This window comes from Fukomys damarensis, unplaced genomic scaffold, assembly GCF_012274545.1.
Source record: "Fukomys damarensis isolate Sample0158 unplaced genomic scaffold, DMR_v1.0_HiC HiC_scaffold_8, whole genome shotgun sequence".
Taxonomy (NCBI): Eukaryota; Metazoa; Chordata; class Mammalia; order Rodentia; family Bathyergidae; genus Fukomys; species Fukomys damarensis.
Genome location: NW_022900920.1, coordinates 362,133 through 379,760, shown reverse-complemented (window position 1 = coordinate 379,760; position 17,628 = coordinate 362,133). Strand labels below are relative to the sequence as shown.

Below are 17,628 nucleotides of genomic sequence, written 5' to 3'. Positions count from 1 at the left end.
ATGAGAAAATGGTAAGAAATAGTAGTCAGGATATCACCAGGATACCTTATCATGAGTGAAGAAGTATGAAGGTGACTGAGCTGAGTAGCCCGGAGGTTTTGACTGGAAACAAGTAGATTGAGGGACATGGAGAGCCACTAGGTCAGAGGTCAAGTTTGGAAAGGATTTAGTACTTTAAAATGTGCCTCCTCTGCTAAGTGGTTTATACCCACTGCCTTGTTTATTTTAACTCTTACAATGACTCTGTAATGTGGATTGTCTTATTTTCCCATTGTATAGTCAAGAAACAAGTGTAGCAAAATAAGCATTTTTGAACAAGATCAATCATTCAGGCCGGACGTGGTGGTGCATGCCTGTAATCCCAGCACTCAGGAGACTGAGGCAGGAGGATCACTGTGAGTTTGAGACCAGCCTGGGGTACATAGTGAGTTTCAGGTCAGTCTCAACTACGTAGTGAGACCCTGTCTCAAAAAACAACAAAAAAAAGATCAGTCATTCAGTAAGGGGAGCTGGGATTCAACCCTGGGTCTGCTGACTCTGGAGCATTAGTTGATAACCTTCAGCTTCAGTCCTCCATTTTTTTCCCCTCTCTTTAGATGTTAAGGTATTTAGGGCTGCATTTGCACATGTTTAGTTTTTTTATTCTTTTTTTTATTTGGTTCTGGGGATTGAACTTGGGTCCTTGCGCTTGCAAGGCAAGCCACCGAACCGCTGAGCTAAATCCCCGGCAATTTTTTTACTCTAAAAGATGACAAGACAAACACACCCCTCAGTGAGACCATGGCCTAATTGTATTAGCTTTACTTACAGAGCAAGAACACAACATTAAATATGGAAGCTTTTGATTTGTGACTTGAAAGATTGTCTACACAGGGTGCCCTTCAAAGGCTACAAATAAGGATACACCTAGCTTTTCAGCAATAAAGCCTGATTGAGGTCTTCTAGCTCGTTTGCTTGACATTTATATTTTATGTCTTGAAATTTTATTTTGAAGGCATCCTTGGAGCTTGCCGATACTTTGCACTTTACTCTGCAGAGATGCTAGCTCCGGTGTCCACACCCATGCACACAAAATCAACTCTTCTTTTCTGGATCCCTTGGTTTCAAAGCTTTGTCACACAAAGCATAGCAGCAATCTTTTTCAGGAAGCATTCCCACAAAATACATGAAAGGATCAGTCAGTGGTAGGCATACCAACCAATATCTCTAGCCAAGATCTCTTCGTGTTTTTCAGTGATGATGTACTTTATCTGTGCACTGAGACAAAAAAATGACAGCCTTCTCTGTTTTCTTTATTCCCTCTCGTGTGAAGCTTTTCTGAATTTTCATGTCATAAAAATGCGACATACTTATCAGCAACTTGCACTCCGGAGGTCATCTTTGCCACTTTGGCCTTAGGTATACAGGGGAGGGAGCCAGCTGGTGCTGAGTCTGCCACCAAGCTTCCCCCTTATGGCAGCAGTGGGACTCCTTGAAATTCTTGTCTGCCTCCATCTGTATTACCTTCTAAGACTAGGTGTATTCAGAGTGTAATGGAAAGGATTGCTGTTTCGTATGGCTTGGTAAAAAGAATTGCATCAGACTAGAACATATATGCATGTTAATGGGCCTAAAATCCACATCAAATGAAGAACCTTTGGAGGAGTTGAGGTTAGTTAACCTGCAGAAAATAAATGGGAGACATTTTGGATATTAAAAAATCTGATGGAGAAGAAGTCATCATCTTCTGAGTCATTTCTGGGAAGAGACAAGATTGAGCAAATGAGGGGGAAGAGGAACAGAGTTCAGGCTTAGGACAGGCTTTTCATATTGAAAAAAGCTGAGGCTTTTCAAAAAGGAGATGAGCTGCACTGTGCTAGAGAAGTTCCTTATTACTGAAGGTATTCAAACTAAAGCTATATTCTCCATTTATCAATGTGTGTACATGTGTGTGTGTATGCTTGTGTGTGTGTGTGTCAGTGTGTGTAGCTATACTGGGGATTGAATCTCCAACTGAGCTATCCATATCCATTTTTAATTTTTTTTATCTTGAGACAGCATCTTGCTATGCTGTCCAGGGTGGGTTTGAACTTGTGATCTTCCTGCCCCAGACTCCCCGAATGCTGGGGTTACAGGTATGCAGCACCACATCTGACTAACTCCCACAAATTCCTATAGAAGATCCATAATGTTTCATCTCTGTTCTAGGAATTGGGGTACAAAGGCCAATAAATCTGGCTACAGTCTTGGAGATTTCACTTTAGTTGGGGAAAACAAACTACAAACAAGTACAGAGACAATTTATTCCATAAAATACTTTAAATTGTGAGATGTGTTATCAAGAAAATGAACAAGGACCTGAGACAAGAACCTGCAGAGGACCAGGTTAGTTGGCGTGCTCCTGGATCCTTTTTGCTGTTTCAATTGGCCAGCTCCCAGCCTTTGTATGCCAGTCCTCAGCTTCTGCGTGCTTGTAGTTCTAAGCACCTATAACTTTGTTCCAAGGATCGCCCTTGGTCATTAGAGCACTTTGCCTGTCTGCTCAGAAAGCTCCTTCCAAAGCTTCCTAGCCAAGGACTCAGCTAGCCCAGTGGGCCCAGGCCCTTGTCTTTAGGAGGAACAAGATTCTTTATGCTATTTACAATCCGCAGCTTCCTAGAGGAATCTGGCCCAGGCTGGGGCTGTGTCTAAACTTTAGGCTTTCAGGCTTCCTCCTTGCTTAATATCTTCTCCTTTCCTGTCCAACCTCTCCCCATTCCCTTACTCTTGTCTCCTAGAGTACTTATTAAGTAAATTACTTGCTTATGTTTCCTCATCTCAGGATCTGCTTCTAGGAACTAGGCCTAAGATAGGTAGGGAGTCATGATGTGATTTACAGTTTTTAAATGTACCCTGATTTCTGTGGGAAAATGGCCCACAAGTGTGTCAGAGGTTGGTGGTCTAGGAGAGGAATGAAGGATGCTTTCTGAACATTACTGGTGACAGTAGAAAGGGGGAGAGAAATAGGTTGTTTTGAAGATAAAGGCACCAATGTTTGCTTGGGAATTAAAGAAAAGGAGGGATGTAGGATGTCTCCTAATTAGTGGAGCACATGTAGAGATATTACAGATAGAAATCTCTTTATTGGGTGAGAAGTAGAATTTCAAAGGCCATATATCCATTTAAAAACTCATCTGCAGTGGCCAGCTTTAGCAACCGAAAGATAGGCTCTAGAGACAGTTACACATGAGAACAAATACAAACACAGGAACATATATCTAGACTGGCAGATAGCATGCAAAAATCCTGACAGTTGCCCAAATTCCTTTTCAGTATCTAATGAGGTGTTTCTATTTTTTTGCTCCTGCAGTTCCCCACCCACTTGAATCCAGGTCATGCTTGATATGGTGAAAAGCACAGAGCCTTTCTCTAGGTGAAAAGTGTATAAGAATCACGCTGATCTTGACTTGGTTATCTTATGCTCTTGGGATGACTGTTCACTTTTTTAAAAGAACAGATTCTTTATCACCATCACCATCACCATCATCACTGCTAACATTCATTGAACACACACACTATGCAAGGTACTTTCTTAGCATGTTGTATATATAAAATATCGTTGAACCTGCACAACAGTTCTGGGATGGTGTTCTTGTATTCTCCTTTAGGAACTGAAGCCTTCAAGGCTTAGCCATTTACCTAAAGTCAAATAGCCAATGAGTGAATAAGTTGAGATTTGAACCAGGAGCCCTATATCAGAGTCCATCTTCCTGCTGGGGTGATAAACTGACTGAAAAAAGTAAATATTCTCTGGGGAGTCTTAGAGCGTCTCCCCACACAAAACTCTTACCTTCAAGGCTGTCATGCTCCAAGACCGCAGTGCCAAGTTCTTACTTATACATTTTCTTGTCTCTTGGCCACACAGTCACCACCCTCTGTCCCCACCCAAGCCAGTGGAGAGAGCAGAAAAAGCAGAGGTTGCCAGGTGTGTGGGTGGAGGGAGGCAGGAATAGGTGGAGCACTGAGGGTTTCTAGGGCAGTGAAACTTCAGTTGATACCGTGTGGTATATAAATGTCATTTCACATTTGTCAAAATTTAGAGTGTGTAAAACAAAGACTGAAGCCCAGTGGAAACTATGGACTTTAGTTGATAACATATCAATATTGGCTCATCATTTGTGTAATGAGTGCATCATATGAATGCAAGATGTTAATAAGAGAGAAAACTGTGGGGCTGGTGGTTTGACAATTAGTGCTCTGTATTTTGTTCTCAATTTCTCTGTAAACCTGAGACTTTTCTACAGTCAATTAATTATATCCTACATATTATATTACATTATGTATCTATATTACATATCTTATATTAATACTTATCTTGATACATAAAGCTCTAATTTATTCCTTTGAACTGCTAAATAATGTTTCATTATGTGAATATACCACATTAAAATTTACTTAATATCCAGGGGAGAGCACGAACACAGTGCCCCACTACTACAAAGTAATGCAGTCAAGTTTCCTGCATTTTGTGAAATCGCAGGGGTCAGCACATCTGAAACACAATGGATGAGCCTCACTCTGGGAGAATTACCTTTGTGATCGTGGTATCTTTCCTACCAGGTAAGCATACAATAGAATTGTTTTGAACAATGCTTTAGAATATATCTAAGTAATGCATGTAGGAATAGCAGCACATGCTTGTAATCTCAGCATTCTGGGAGGCTAAGGTAGGAGGGTTCCATGTTTGAGTCCCATCTAAGCAAACTGCAACTTAATGAAGCCCTGTCTCAAAAAAAAAAAAGAAAAAAGAAAAAAGAAAAAAGAAAAAAAAAAAGGCTGGGGATGTAGCTCAGAGTGAAGGTACTCAGTTCAATCCCCAGTACCACCCAAACGAAGAAGTAGTTGTGACATTAAATTAAATAAATAAGGTATAGATGTGATATGTATACATACCAATACCCTATGGTGAATGTATTTATTACATATTGCAAACATATACTAATAAAAAGAACAATTTACAGTGTGACAGAAAACATGCAAAGTGCAAAATGCACACATGCAAAGTGACATACTGTAATTACAAATATAAAGCTGTTAATGTTATTTTTGGATTATGGGATCATGGATCATTTTCCATATTTCCTATACTATGTGCAATGAATAAGCCCTGATTTTATAATTTTTTACAATTATTAATAAAAGCAGTACTACTGAAATGGGAATTTGAGCTGTATAATTGTGAAATTGTCACTTCCTTGACCACATTCATTGGTAAAGCCCCTCTATAATCTGTAAATAACCCACCCTGTTTGGCTGGGCTTCTCGGAGCATCAGTTGGCCCAGAAGCTCTCTGTCCCAATAGCCTTATCTCCTTGGTCTTTGCAGTACACTGGGGTGGTTTTGGGTGCCTGATACCCACAATGCAATCACAGGATTGGCCATAATTATGCCTGCATTGATATTATGAGATTGGATATAAATATTCTTGCTACACTTGAACAAGGTTTATTTCTGTCCACAGTTTACCATGAGGCTGCAGCACACCCTTTCGTAACTGAGAGGAAGGAAGAGTATCGTTCAAACCGGGGATGGAAAGGGAGTGACATAGAAGGTTGCAAACAATCAACTTCTTGAAAAGTCATCTCAGCTTGCATGTGGCTGGCAGGACCATTGTGTTAGGAATCAGGAAGGGGCATAGATCTGTACAGGTTTATATTATACCTGATGCAGAGCAAAGAGATCTGTTTCTCTCCCTGCTCTGGGCTTGGAATGAAGCTCAGGCAGGCTGGATCAGACCTTCCCCAAGTCCTAGTGGATTTGAATCTCCCTCCTTGAAGAGGTATCCTCATCTTTACCTCTGCCTTCACCTTCTTTCCCAGTTCAAGTCCTCTATTTCCCCCTGAGACTGCTGGATAGTCCCACCTATCTGCCTTGCCTTACACTAAACTCAAAATTATTTGTTCTTAGATGTTCAAAATCAGTCTTTCTCCTGACTTCCTACTTCTCTTTATGGCAATACCATGATCTTGGTCAGCTATAGGATCATCTTTGATTACCTTCTACTGAGGAACTTGTGTCTCAGCAGAAGGAAATCTTCCCATGCTTTTCTCTGTGAGCAGTGCCCAAATCTAACACAGTTCCTGGTTCTCAGTGATTAATAAATACTTGCTGACCGAATGAGTTAATGAAGGAAATGTCGTCCTTTCCATTCCTCCTGTCACCTCCCCAGTTCCAGCCCTTATTACTTCACACCTAGGCTATTAAAGTAACCTCTTGACTCTAATATTTCTGGGCTCCAGTTCATCCTGCTGCTGCCACCAGAGAAACTGCTTTTACCTGCCATCTCCAAACACCACTCCTTGTTTAACTTTTGTGACTCTTCATTGGTAACCACATAAAATTCAAAATTATGAGCTTGTTCTTGCTTCGGCAGCATATATACAAAATTGTGACCCTAGCTTTCAAGGACTGTACACTGTAGCCCCAATTTACACCTCTTCCCTGGAGCTTGAGCTACTTTCACAGGGCTTCTTCCTAAGCCCTTTGTTCTGTTCTCACACATCTTACCTTTGACCATCTCCATGGCTGTGCGCCGGGCATTCCCATAATCTGGACTAACATTCAAGTTTCTATTTGTTTTCCAAACCTTATCATTTTTCTGGACTTGGCTCAAGTCCCTTCTCTTCCATGAATTTTCCTCAGATCATTCAGGTCCTGAATTCTTCTGATCTAGAGTTTATTGTCTGTGTTATGGTTTGATAACCAGTCATGTTCTGTTTTATGCCATCTTTTATGTTGTTACAGTGAACTTATTTTTAATCTTGTGTGTTTTCTATCCCGGTTTCCTATTCTTGCTTTTCCTCCCTCCCTCCTTCCCTTCGTTCATTCACTCCTTCCTTCTTATCTTTTCTTCTGTCTTTGGTTGTATTGGAGATTGAACCCAGTGGTTTCACACTGATCTAAATCCCCAACCCAAGACTTTAAGTTTTTTTGTTTTTGTTTTTTGAGGGGCGCGGGGACTTACTCAAGTCATGAAGGTACCCAGTCTGAGCTCAAAATTGTGATCTTCCTGCTTCAGCCTTCCAGAGTACTGAAATTATAGATGTTCCTACCATGCCTGCCTTGGCTTAACTTCTAACTAGACTACATCATGTGATCCTGTAGGAGAGACTGCTTGGTTTGAGGAAATTATCTGTTTGAATGTTCTTGTGCTTCATTCCTTTCCTTTAACATCACTCCCCACCATGATATGTGACCCAGGCCAACAAATCCCTTGTCACAATGATTATTTCAGGAATGACTCATCATGGTCCATGCCCCTAACTAGTCCTACCAGTTTTTCCCTAGTATTTGTTTTACAAGCTACTGGGGGTGATCACTCACTTCTAGATTCTCAGGGGTGGAAGTGTATGAATCTGGGATCATCTTTTAAATGAAAAAGGGGGTTTGGTCTGCAGTAGGAAAGCATGTGGCCAATGCCCAGAGAAAGGCAGAGATGAAAAGAGACAGATCTGATGATGCCTCTTGAGTCCCTGCACCAAGTTTTGCTAGAAACTGGTGTTTGCCCTTGACATTTTAACTACCAAGTCAACCTATTTCCCTTTGTTCATTTGGACTAGCTTGAATTAAGTTTCTGTTATTTTAATTATTACAGGCCAATCAATATACCTTGCTGAAGGGAATGAATGAACTCTCTTTCTTACTTATGTATGTACCATTTTGTGACTTTAGGTACCTGTATTTTTAATGAAAAGTTTCTGATAATATGCTACTAATTATTTTAACCAATTTTGAAAATGCAAGAAAGCTTAAAAAATTAGTATCATCTGTATTCTACCTCTCAAAGCTATCACTATCTGCATTTGGCCTTGGTTTTTACTTTCATCTTCTTTTTCTGTATGCTTTTTTTTCCCCCCTTCAGTATTGGAGATTGAATCCAGAGCCTCTGGCAGACTAGGTAAACACTCTGACACTGAACTACATCCTTTTTATTTTTCAGTTTTACATCACATCTTGCTAAATTGTGTTTGTGTAGCTGGCCTTGAACTTGTGATCCTCCTGCCTTGGCTGGAATTACAGCCATGTGCCACCACAGCTGGCTTTTTTCTATGCTTTTTATAAAGCAATACCATTATACTATAGGTTCGGTTTTATATTTTGCTTTCCTCTGGAATCATTATATTGTTTGTTTGTTTGTTTTTCGTACCAGGGATCGAACTCGAGTCCTTGCTTTTGCAAGGCAGGTGGTGGAACCACTGAGCTAAATCCCTGGCCCCTGGAATCATTATATTGTAAGTAGTTCATTGGTCACTATTTTATATTTTTCAAATTTGTTTGAACTAAGCTGGGGGCGGGGAGAGAGGAAATATTAGGGAAAAGAGGAGAGACACCAAGTAGAATACAAGAAAGTTGAATAAAAGATATCAGAGATGATCCTCCTTTGCTTTCACGTCAACCCATATTTTATTTTGCCTGGTTCCAGAAAAGACTCAAAGCATGGACTTAGGATAGCTCTCTACTCTCTTTCCAGTGGTGGTGGCTGCAGGGGCTGCTGTGGTTCTGTGTTCCTGCATCTCTAAGGCTGAGCCAGAATTGGCTTGTACAGGCTGCAAAACAAGATGACCAATTCGCAATCCTAGCAAAATCAATCTGTTTGAAACTAATGAGGCACAAATAGTTCATGCACTTTGAAGCTTATCTGCCAAATGAGATTAACAGGGCTCAATCAGCAGGGAAAATCAATGATGCAAAAGTGAATTTCAATCAACATCCTTCTCCCATGAGATGCCCACGACATCATATTCTATTGTTTTCATGCTTTTGTGGCAATTCTGTCTACGCTTCTGTAGGCCAGGCCAAGAGAACTCTCGCACCCAGAGTTTCACACTCCCAGAGACTGGTAAATGCCAAGACTTGGCAACTAAATTTGAGAGCCCTGGGTAGCCAATATGAACAGGAAGCTAGGAGAACTTTCTGTTGTATAAGCAAACTAACCTCTGTTTCTAAATCACACTCTGTACTAGGTGGTATAATTAGCAAATTACATGATTGACCTTTCCAAGAGAGAGCAAATCACAAAATTTTATTTATTTTTTAGATTTTATTTATTCACATTTATGAAACATTCACTATAGGGTGATGTTCTTAAAAATCCTGTCATTTTTTTGTGGCACTGTTTATTTTACCTTAAATACTAGCAAGATATAACCATTGTGAAAAAGTTAGAAACAGCTGGGCATGGTGGCGAGTGCCTGTAATCCCACCACTTGGGAGGCTGAGGCAGGAGGATCACTGAGTTCAAGACCAGCCTGGGCTACATAGTGAGTTCCAGGTCAGTCTCAACTACATACTGAGACCCTGTCTCAAAAAAAAAAAAAAAAGTTAGAAACTATGGATAAGCAAAAAAGGAAAATGTAAATCATCTCTTAAATTTTATTTATAACTGCCAAATTTCTCTCCATTCTAAGTTATTTTAAAAATATGACTGTGCAATAATGCTATAACCTACTTTAAAAATTATAAAATATTGGAGCAGCCTACTCTAAGCAGGGTTAAATCTCCACCAATGATCTCTTGTATATTTAGTAACTCACTTGTTCCTTGGGAGGTTTGACTGGAGTGTATAATTTGGCTCAGGAAAGTGGGGAAAGATCACAGGGATCTGAGTATGACAGGTCTGGCTAGTCAGCTGGCTCTTAGGCAACCACTGGAAATAAGCAAACCCCAAATTCCCCCAAGGGCTCACTAAGTTAAACTCAAGGGAGGCCAGAAAATTGAGGACACAGGGTAAAACCCAGGGAGACTCAGGGTGAGGTCACCCCCAGGTCCTGGAGAATCTGTGGGTAGTCTGAAATATGCGACTCTCTCCTTCAGAGAGAGGACTATATTAATTTTTGTTGGTTCTAATGTCAGGAGAATTGAAATTAAGTAAGTAGTTACTGAATAAAGGAATAGTAGTTCTACTTTCTCCTCTTCATCCTTCTAGTTTTAGATATTATCTCCACTAGGAAGACTCATCTCCTCTACACCTAGTCCTGGATAAAAGGCTTGTACTAGAACTCATAAAATTCAACACTAGAAAGACAAATAATCCAACGTTAAAAGATAGAATATTTGAATTGATATTTTTCCAAAGAAGATAAATAAATGGCCAATAAGGACATGAAAAGATGCTCTGTATCATTTGTCATTAGGCAACTATAAGCCAAAACCACAATGAGATACTACTTCAAGTCCATTAATATGGCTATAATAAAAGTGATGGACAGCAATGAGTATTTGTGACCATGTGAGAAACTGCAACCCTCGACATTGCTGGAGTGAATGTCAAATTTGCAGCTGCTTTGGAAAACAATCTGGCAGTGCCTTAAAAAATTAAATGTAGTTAATATTTAATCCAGCAATTCTATTTCTAGGTATATATGCCCAAGGGAATTGAAAACATGTTTGTAAAAAAAAAAAAAACCTGTACATGAAGGTTCACAGCAGCATGGTTCTGAATAGCCAAGTAGTGGAAACACCCCAAATATCTGTCAATAGATGAGTGGATAAACAGATTGTAGTGTACATATATTGAATATTATTGAACCATTAAAAATAACAAATTTCTTACACATGGTACAAGGACAAAGCTTGAAAGCATCATGTTAAATGAATGAAAGTAGGCACAACAGAACACATATTATAAGACTATATAATTTAAATGGGCATAACAAACAAATCTATAGTGATATAAAGTATATTGATGATACTGTCACGGACTGGAAGGAGAAGAGAAATGGCAAGTGATTGATAATAGGCATAGAGTTTCTTTTGCAATATGGAAATGTTCACACACGATTATGAATGCAGTAAACACTGTTATATTATTGACTAGTGTATCTACCACATGGCCTTCACACTGTATTTGCTATTCCTTCCCACCAGACTGAACATAGTAAGGGTAGGGCTTTATCTTCATTTTGTTTCTCCAGCTCTGAGTAAGAGATGTGGGGAAGAGTAGGCACATGATACCAGCTAATTGAGCAGCTTGAGAGTTCTCTTCCCAGAACCCAAGACAACCTGTCGAACTTTGCTTCCTGCTCTTTATGAGCTTTTGGTATTAGAAGCCCAGAAGCAGGCCAAAGTATGGGGCTCATCCACCCAGCATCCATATGGCAGCCTGTGGTATGAATTTCAGTTGGTGGAACCACATTATTTAACTTATTGATCCTTGTCCAGGGGTCACATTGAGTCCAAGTTGCGACTGATGCTTTGGGGTCCTTATTTTTTGGTCTGATTCGAGAGTTTGCCATTAATAATCCTCCTTCAGAGGAACAGGTAGGTCAAATGGGACCTCTAATACTAGTTCTTTGAGATGTCTCCATACTGATTTTCACAGTGGTTGCACCAGTCTGCACTCCCACCGACAGTGGAGCAGGGTTCCTTTTCCCCCACAGCCCTGTCAACATTTGTTATTGTTTGATTTCTTGATGGCAGCCATTCTTTCTGTAGTGAGGTGGAATCTCAGAGTTTTTTTCATTTGCATCTCTTGAATGACCAGTGATGTTGAACATTTTTTCATATGTTTATTTATTATTTCTACTACTTTGTGTGAGAAGTGTCTATTCATTTCAGATGCCCATTTTTGGATTGGGTCTTTAAATTTGGGAGGTCTGATTTTTTTAACTTTTTTATATATTCTAGATAGTAGGCTTTTGTTTGAGGAACAGCTGGTAAAAATTTTTTCCCGCACTGTTGGTGGTTTCTCTTGCTGTGCAGAAGCTTTTTAATAAGAAGACATCCCACTTGTTGATTCTTTGTGCTAGTTCATGTGTGACTAAGGTTTTTTTGTTCATGAAATCTTTTTCTACACAGGTGTCTTCAAGAGTTCTACCTAACCTCTCTTCCAGCCAATTTAATGTTTCTGTTTTAATATTTAGGTCTTTAATCCATTTTGACTTCAGCTAGTCCCCTGCTGGGTATCTTCCCAAAAGAATTATAAGAATCATACCACAGAGATATATGCACACCCATATTCATAGAGGCACAGTTTGTAGTAGCTAAAACTAAAGCTTGGAAAGAGCCCAATTGCCCATTACCTGGAGACTAGATAAGGAAAATGAGATGTTCTTTTTATATAAAATGGAGTACTACTCAGCCATAAACTATGCAAAACTATAGACCTTTGTAGCTAGATGGGTGCACACTGAGGCCATACTCTCAAGGGAAATAAATAGGACACACACATGTAAATACTGAATAGTTTCTCAGGTGCAAGAAACTAAAAGTGTAAATAAGGATCAAAATGTATGAAATGAAATAGGAAGAAAAGGTCCAAAGTGGAAGGGGAAGTGAAAGGGGTCGGGGAAAGGAAAGAAGGGAAAGGAATAAATATGAGAAAAGGAAAAATTGGAAACAAAGTCTTTGTAAATAGGGAAGGGTGGGCAGGGGAATGGGGAAAAAATAAGAACCAAGATATACTTTGTAAAGGTACAAATTCCCAATAATGAATGTCAGCATATCGTATACCTGAAATGTACCAATAAAATTAATGAATAAAAAAGTAATCCTCCTTCTCTGGAGGTGACACCCGGGCTATATCAAGTCATGGGAACCTTCTGGTTCTGCTCTACTTCTCTGCAAGATCAAATGAAGAAGTCTTCAGTCTTTTTGGCCTAAGGGAAAGCTATCTTTGTCCAGTTCCCTGGCATACTTTTCTCAGATTATTTTCTCCTTACAGACAGAGCCAGGCAAAAGCATTGCTTAGACTGCCAAATTAAAAAAGGCTCCAAATAGGTGACAACAGGTAACTTTCCCAGAATTGCCTCCTTTCACAGACAGTGTTTGTGTACCTGGATGAATCCCTTGCTTCAGACAAGTGGGAAGCAGGTGGTAAGGTCCATAAATAATATGCTGAATTGATTAGAGAGAACAGCCAAATGCTATTCAAGGCAGCGAGTTGAGGTAGCTAAGATTTAGACTTTGCTAAGTGGGAATGGGGCAAGTAAATTCAGTGGCACAACAGACTTGCTAAGGTAATGCAGAGAGGGCTGATGGTTACCACAGTCATGCCCTTTCTGCCCTTTTCTCTCAGCACACGACGTTTCTCACATCTTCATCTCCGAGTAATTAACATCCCAAGGCACCCGTGTGACTCACTTTGGTCCTCTGAAATGACTTTCCATAGTGAACTCTTCTAGCCACAAGTTTTCAATAGCTTCTAGAATTCTCTTAACACCATTGTTGTTGATTTTTTAATCTTGTTAAGGTTACATTAGTTTTGTAAGGTAGATGCCTCATTTCTAAAGTTGCTATATTTTTTTACCAGTCCATTCAAAATGATCTCTCTTGCTCTCTTGCCTCCTGTTGCTCTCTGCCTCTTTCCCTGTGCACACCACCCTCTCCACTCCTTATTTCTTCTTCCGTGCTCTTTCCTCTTGTCTTTCTAGACTCATAGACTTAGAATTGTCAGCTGTGTCCACCAACCCTAAAAATGGTTTTCTCTAGTAAACATGTCACTAATTAAATCATTTTATAGTAGTAAGTCTTCTAAAATTAACTCAGCATTTTCTAACCAATAAATCCTCTGTCTCAGTCAGAGAAATACAGATCTCCCAGCAGCTGCCTTCAGATCATCACCTCTTCTCACCCCTTCCAAAGCCTTAACTGAGGGCAGACTATTCTGGACAAGATATCTACCAGAAAAGCATCCTGTACTTCTAATTCTCAAATGTCTACTCAAGTCAACATGAAAATGTGTTTAATTTAACTAATAGTATAAAAATAATCCCTAGATCAAACTGTGCATACTTGGTCAAATATAATACAATATTTGGAGTTCTGTTATGTACCCATGCTTTTACTCAAGCAACAACACAAGACATGTTGAAGCAAGTGCTTTTGGATTGATAACAGAGGCCTGGTAACTAGACTCTTGGGACTGCTGGTTCATACTTGTCCCCAAAACAGTGACCCCTACTGTTTTCCGCCTGGCTGATTGACATCTGACCAAACTCCACCCATCTTGCCAAAGCTTCCTAAAGCATTGTCCATCAGTACTGACTTCCAAAGAAGGTGAAATTCTTGAATCTGATATTCCATTAACTTCAAATTCATTCTGGGGCTCATGCCCCAGTGTGTAGATTTGCTTTTTTACCCCTCTAACCCCAGTAAGAAACATGAAAATCAATTCTTTAAGGGAATTTTGCTCTTTCCAGTAATTACTTCACTTTCTTTAAAATGCTACAAAATAAATTAGGCACAAATCATCGTCATTTTTTTTAGTGATGCAGGAGCTAAACCCTTTGATTTAACTCTTTTTCTTGCATGCAATTTTCTCTTCTCCTAACATTGTCTAGACTATCTGTGAAAATGCCTATGGTTAATCTTTAATTTACTGGAGAAACAAGGTTACCCAAATCCTTCTGTGTTTTTTGTTTCTTTTTTCCAAATCCTCATGTTTTAAGAAAGTATTTTCCTTGATGTTGCTCATAGTAACAACAACAATACTATGCACTTATTGAAGGCTTATGTGTGTCCGGCAGTATGTAAGCATTTTACGTATATTATCTAATCTAAGGCTTGAAAGTAAACCTCAGGAGAGTTGTGTTTCTCTCATGTTACAGGTGAAGGAAGCATGTCCAAGAGTTGCACTCTGGCCATGAGAGCGGAATCTGCCTGGTGTCTCTTCTCTGGAGCCTGCAGCCTTCACCACTATGGTAATGCCATCTCTAGACTGGCTAATTTATTTCCCCATATCCAGCTTGGGTGACCCTGAAGATGGAGAAAAGGCAGACAGCTCCCCCTCCTCTTTTAATTCCTCACACGTCTGGCCTGCTCAAGAGGTGCTTCCTACAATGTGTCAATGATTCTAGTTTGTGTGCACAACTCACCTGCTTCATATTTTTATTTCTCTCCAAGACTGCTGGGAATAATCTGATGCATATGAAGGGAAAAATGAGGCGTTACTAATAAGAGTAAATTAAACTTGAGCACATTTCTACCAGTGTGTGAAGCACAGTACTAAGCAGTGTTTGTGATGAGCAGACACGAGCCACGATCTCATGTAATTTAAAATCTTGTGTGAGAAGGGATGGCAAATAAAGCTACACAGAAGTATATGTGAGTCCATGACAAATATACTAAGTTCCATATGAAAAGAAGAAATGGAGCACATTGGGCTGAAAAGCAGGCACTCTGCCATTTCCCTGGAGAACCAGGATTGAGACTGCGTGGTATAAGAGAAATGGACGTGGAGAGCAGAGAGCCTCAAGGTTCACTCCAGGCTGTCGCCAACACTCAACACTTTGGTGTTTCCTGCTCCACAGCCTACATACTTTATAGGGCACAGTTCAAAGTGAGAATGCAGGGCTCCTTATTCTAAGGAATAAGGTGATTCTAAGAATGGGAGAGCAGAGCATTAAACCAAGTACAGGACCCTTCCCAAAACAGACAATTTTACCTGGGCCTCTGCTTCCTCAGGGATTGCCTTTGGAGAGTAGGGAATCAGGCCTCCCTCTCTACCACAGCCCCAGCAGCTAGCACTATGCCTGCTACCTAGGTGAATTAGCAAGTGACTGGAGATACGAATTAATCAGTACTTGATGATTTCTGGGGTAGCCTTTTGCATTAAAATGTTATTAGACCACGATATTTGAGATGAATATCAAAGGATAGTAGATTTTTTCTTCTTTCTGTTTTTTCTCTTCTTTTCCTTTCCATCCTTCCAGTATTTTCCCATTTCTCTCACAAACTCTCATAGCCATGTTATGCTTTCTATTGAGAAATGCAACAGTGTCACAGTCTGGAACCAGCAGAGGCATATCTTGAAGACTTTGTCCTCACTTGAGATTTCTTGAGATAATTTCCCACTTCCAGACTGTATCCCCCTGAATAGAGTCTGGTTTTTCATTTTTAAAATATTTTGTTTTATTTTCATTGAACAATATGATAGATGTTTGAGAAGAAAGAAAGTCATGAAAACAAAGATGAGATTATATGAAATCAGTTTTCACTCTACTTTTACATTCTATAATATATTATGAGCATCTTCTTCAGTGTCAATAGCCAGGCACAGTGTGTGTGGTATTCTGTCAAATGGTTGCACTGTTATTTTAACTGATTCATTCAAATCATACATCTGGATGATGATGATGATGATGATGATGATGATGATGATAATTATTATTTTTACTATTCTAAATGGTGTTGCTCTGAATTTACTGCATAGGCAATTGATTTAGTTTCTCAGTGCTTTTTGTTCCACCTCTGTGGATGATCTCACAATAATAATAGTACTTCTGGCCTGGGGTTGTAGTGTAGTATGAGCTAATCTATATACATAAGGCTCTTAGCCCCAATACAGCACAGTGCATAGCAGACTAGATATGTGAAATAAACATTTACCATTTTGTTACTTTCCAGCCCAGAAAGAGTTGTTTGTCCAGACTGGGATGCAATTAATACTAGAGCTTGAGAATTGTTCTTAGCAAAGCAGTGGGATAGGCATAGGCTAAGGGCTTCCTAGGCTTTGTAATGGCTTCTTGTCTCCTGGGTTACAGAGTAAGCTCCCAGGCAGCTAGGAGGCTTCTTCTTTCTTTTAAATACAGCTGAGCAGGTGTTCCCTGACATCTAAGAACCTTCACCTGTGGGTTTCCCATAAGTCTGTGCACTCATCAAGACCCATCCTTAGCCCACCACACACAGTCTGTCAGCTGGGCACATGCTCTGGCTGAAGATTCCTGCCAAGGGCAGCTGAAGAGAAGTAGTTGTGCTCAGACTGAGAGGTGATTGTCCCACCTTGAGAGATGTCCTAGGAATGTGGAAAACTGGGTGTGGACGAAGCAAGTTCCAGACTAGCCACTTGCTGGCTCTGTGACCTTTGACAGGCATTTTCTTCTATTCCGTAACCTCCCTGTTTCTTTTGTAATTCTGAGGGGAATTGGAAGAGGCCATGAGTAGGTAGTAAGCAGTGATTAGCTCTGATTAACAGTGCCCTTCCTTCCACTTGCACATTGCCCTGTTTTATTCTACTCAGTCTACTTTTCACACTGCAGATGGTCTTTTCGGTCCCCCCCTCACTAAAATGGAAGCTTCTTAAGGGCAGGGGCCTTGAAAGCAACCCCAAGGCAGATGCCCACTGTGCAAAGTGTGTAAGTGTAGCAGGACTCTGAGCCTGAGTTCGTAGCTTGGTTACACTGCTTGCTGTGCAAACTCCAGGAAAGAGTATAAGTATCAAGTGTGAAATTATGTAGAATGCACTATGTACCCTGCTTGGTACAGAGTGTAATAACGATAGCAGCAAACACAAATGTAGCACGATAGCCAAGCACTAATCTCAACACTACAAATGTTAACTTTATTGATCTTCACTACATCCTACAAAATCGGTACTATTGTACCATCCTACAGGCGGGCAAACTGAGGCATAGAGGTTAATCAAGACCCGTCAGCTGATATTTTGTGTCTAAGGTTCCTTCCAAGCGTGCCCTAGGCGACCTCTAAGATAGACCAGAACTGAAGCCTGATCCGCGCGAGGCCGTTCCTGGCCCGAAAGAGTTACTCGAAATGAGCGCGCGTTATCAAGGGAGATCCGCTGGCCCGCACCCGGCTCCCAAGATAGTGGGCGGGGCATCGGAAGCTTTCTCTCCTCCGATTGGTTCACACTCTCCTTCCTGTCATGGCCGGCCC

At 40.3% G+C, this 17,628-nt stretch overlaps 1 non-coding gene and 1 pseudogene across 1 annotated transcript; both read right to left on the bottom strand.

Annotated features, from left to right (window-relative positions):
* Window positions 1-865: 865 nt before the first annotated feature.
* LOC104859970 lies at window positions 866-1,329 on the bottom strand (annotated as a pseudogene).
* A 3,092-nt stretch (window positions 1,330-4,421) lies between these two features.
* LOC117285320 lies at window positions 4,422-4,586 on the bottom strand. The gene has a single exon (XR_004516334.1). It is a non-coding gene; the product is annotated as a U1 spliceosomal RNA (small nuclear RNA).
* Window positions 4,587-17,628: the final 13,042 nt, after the last annotated feature.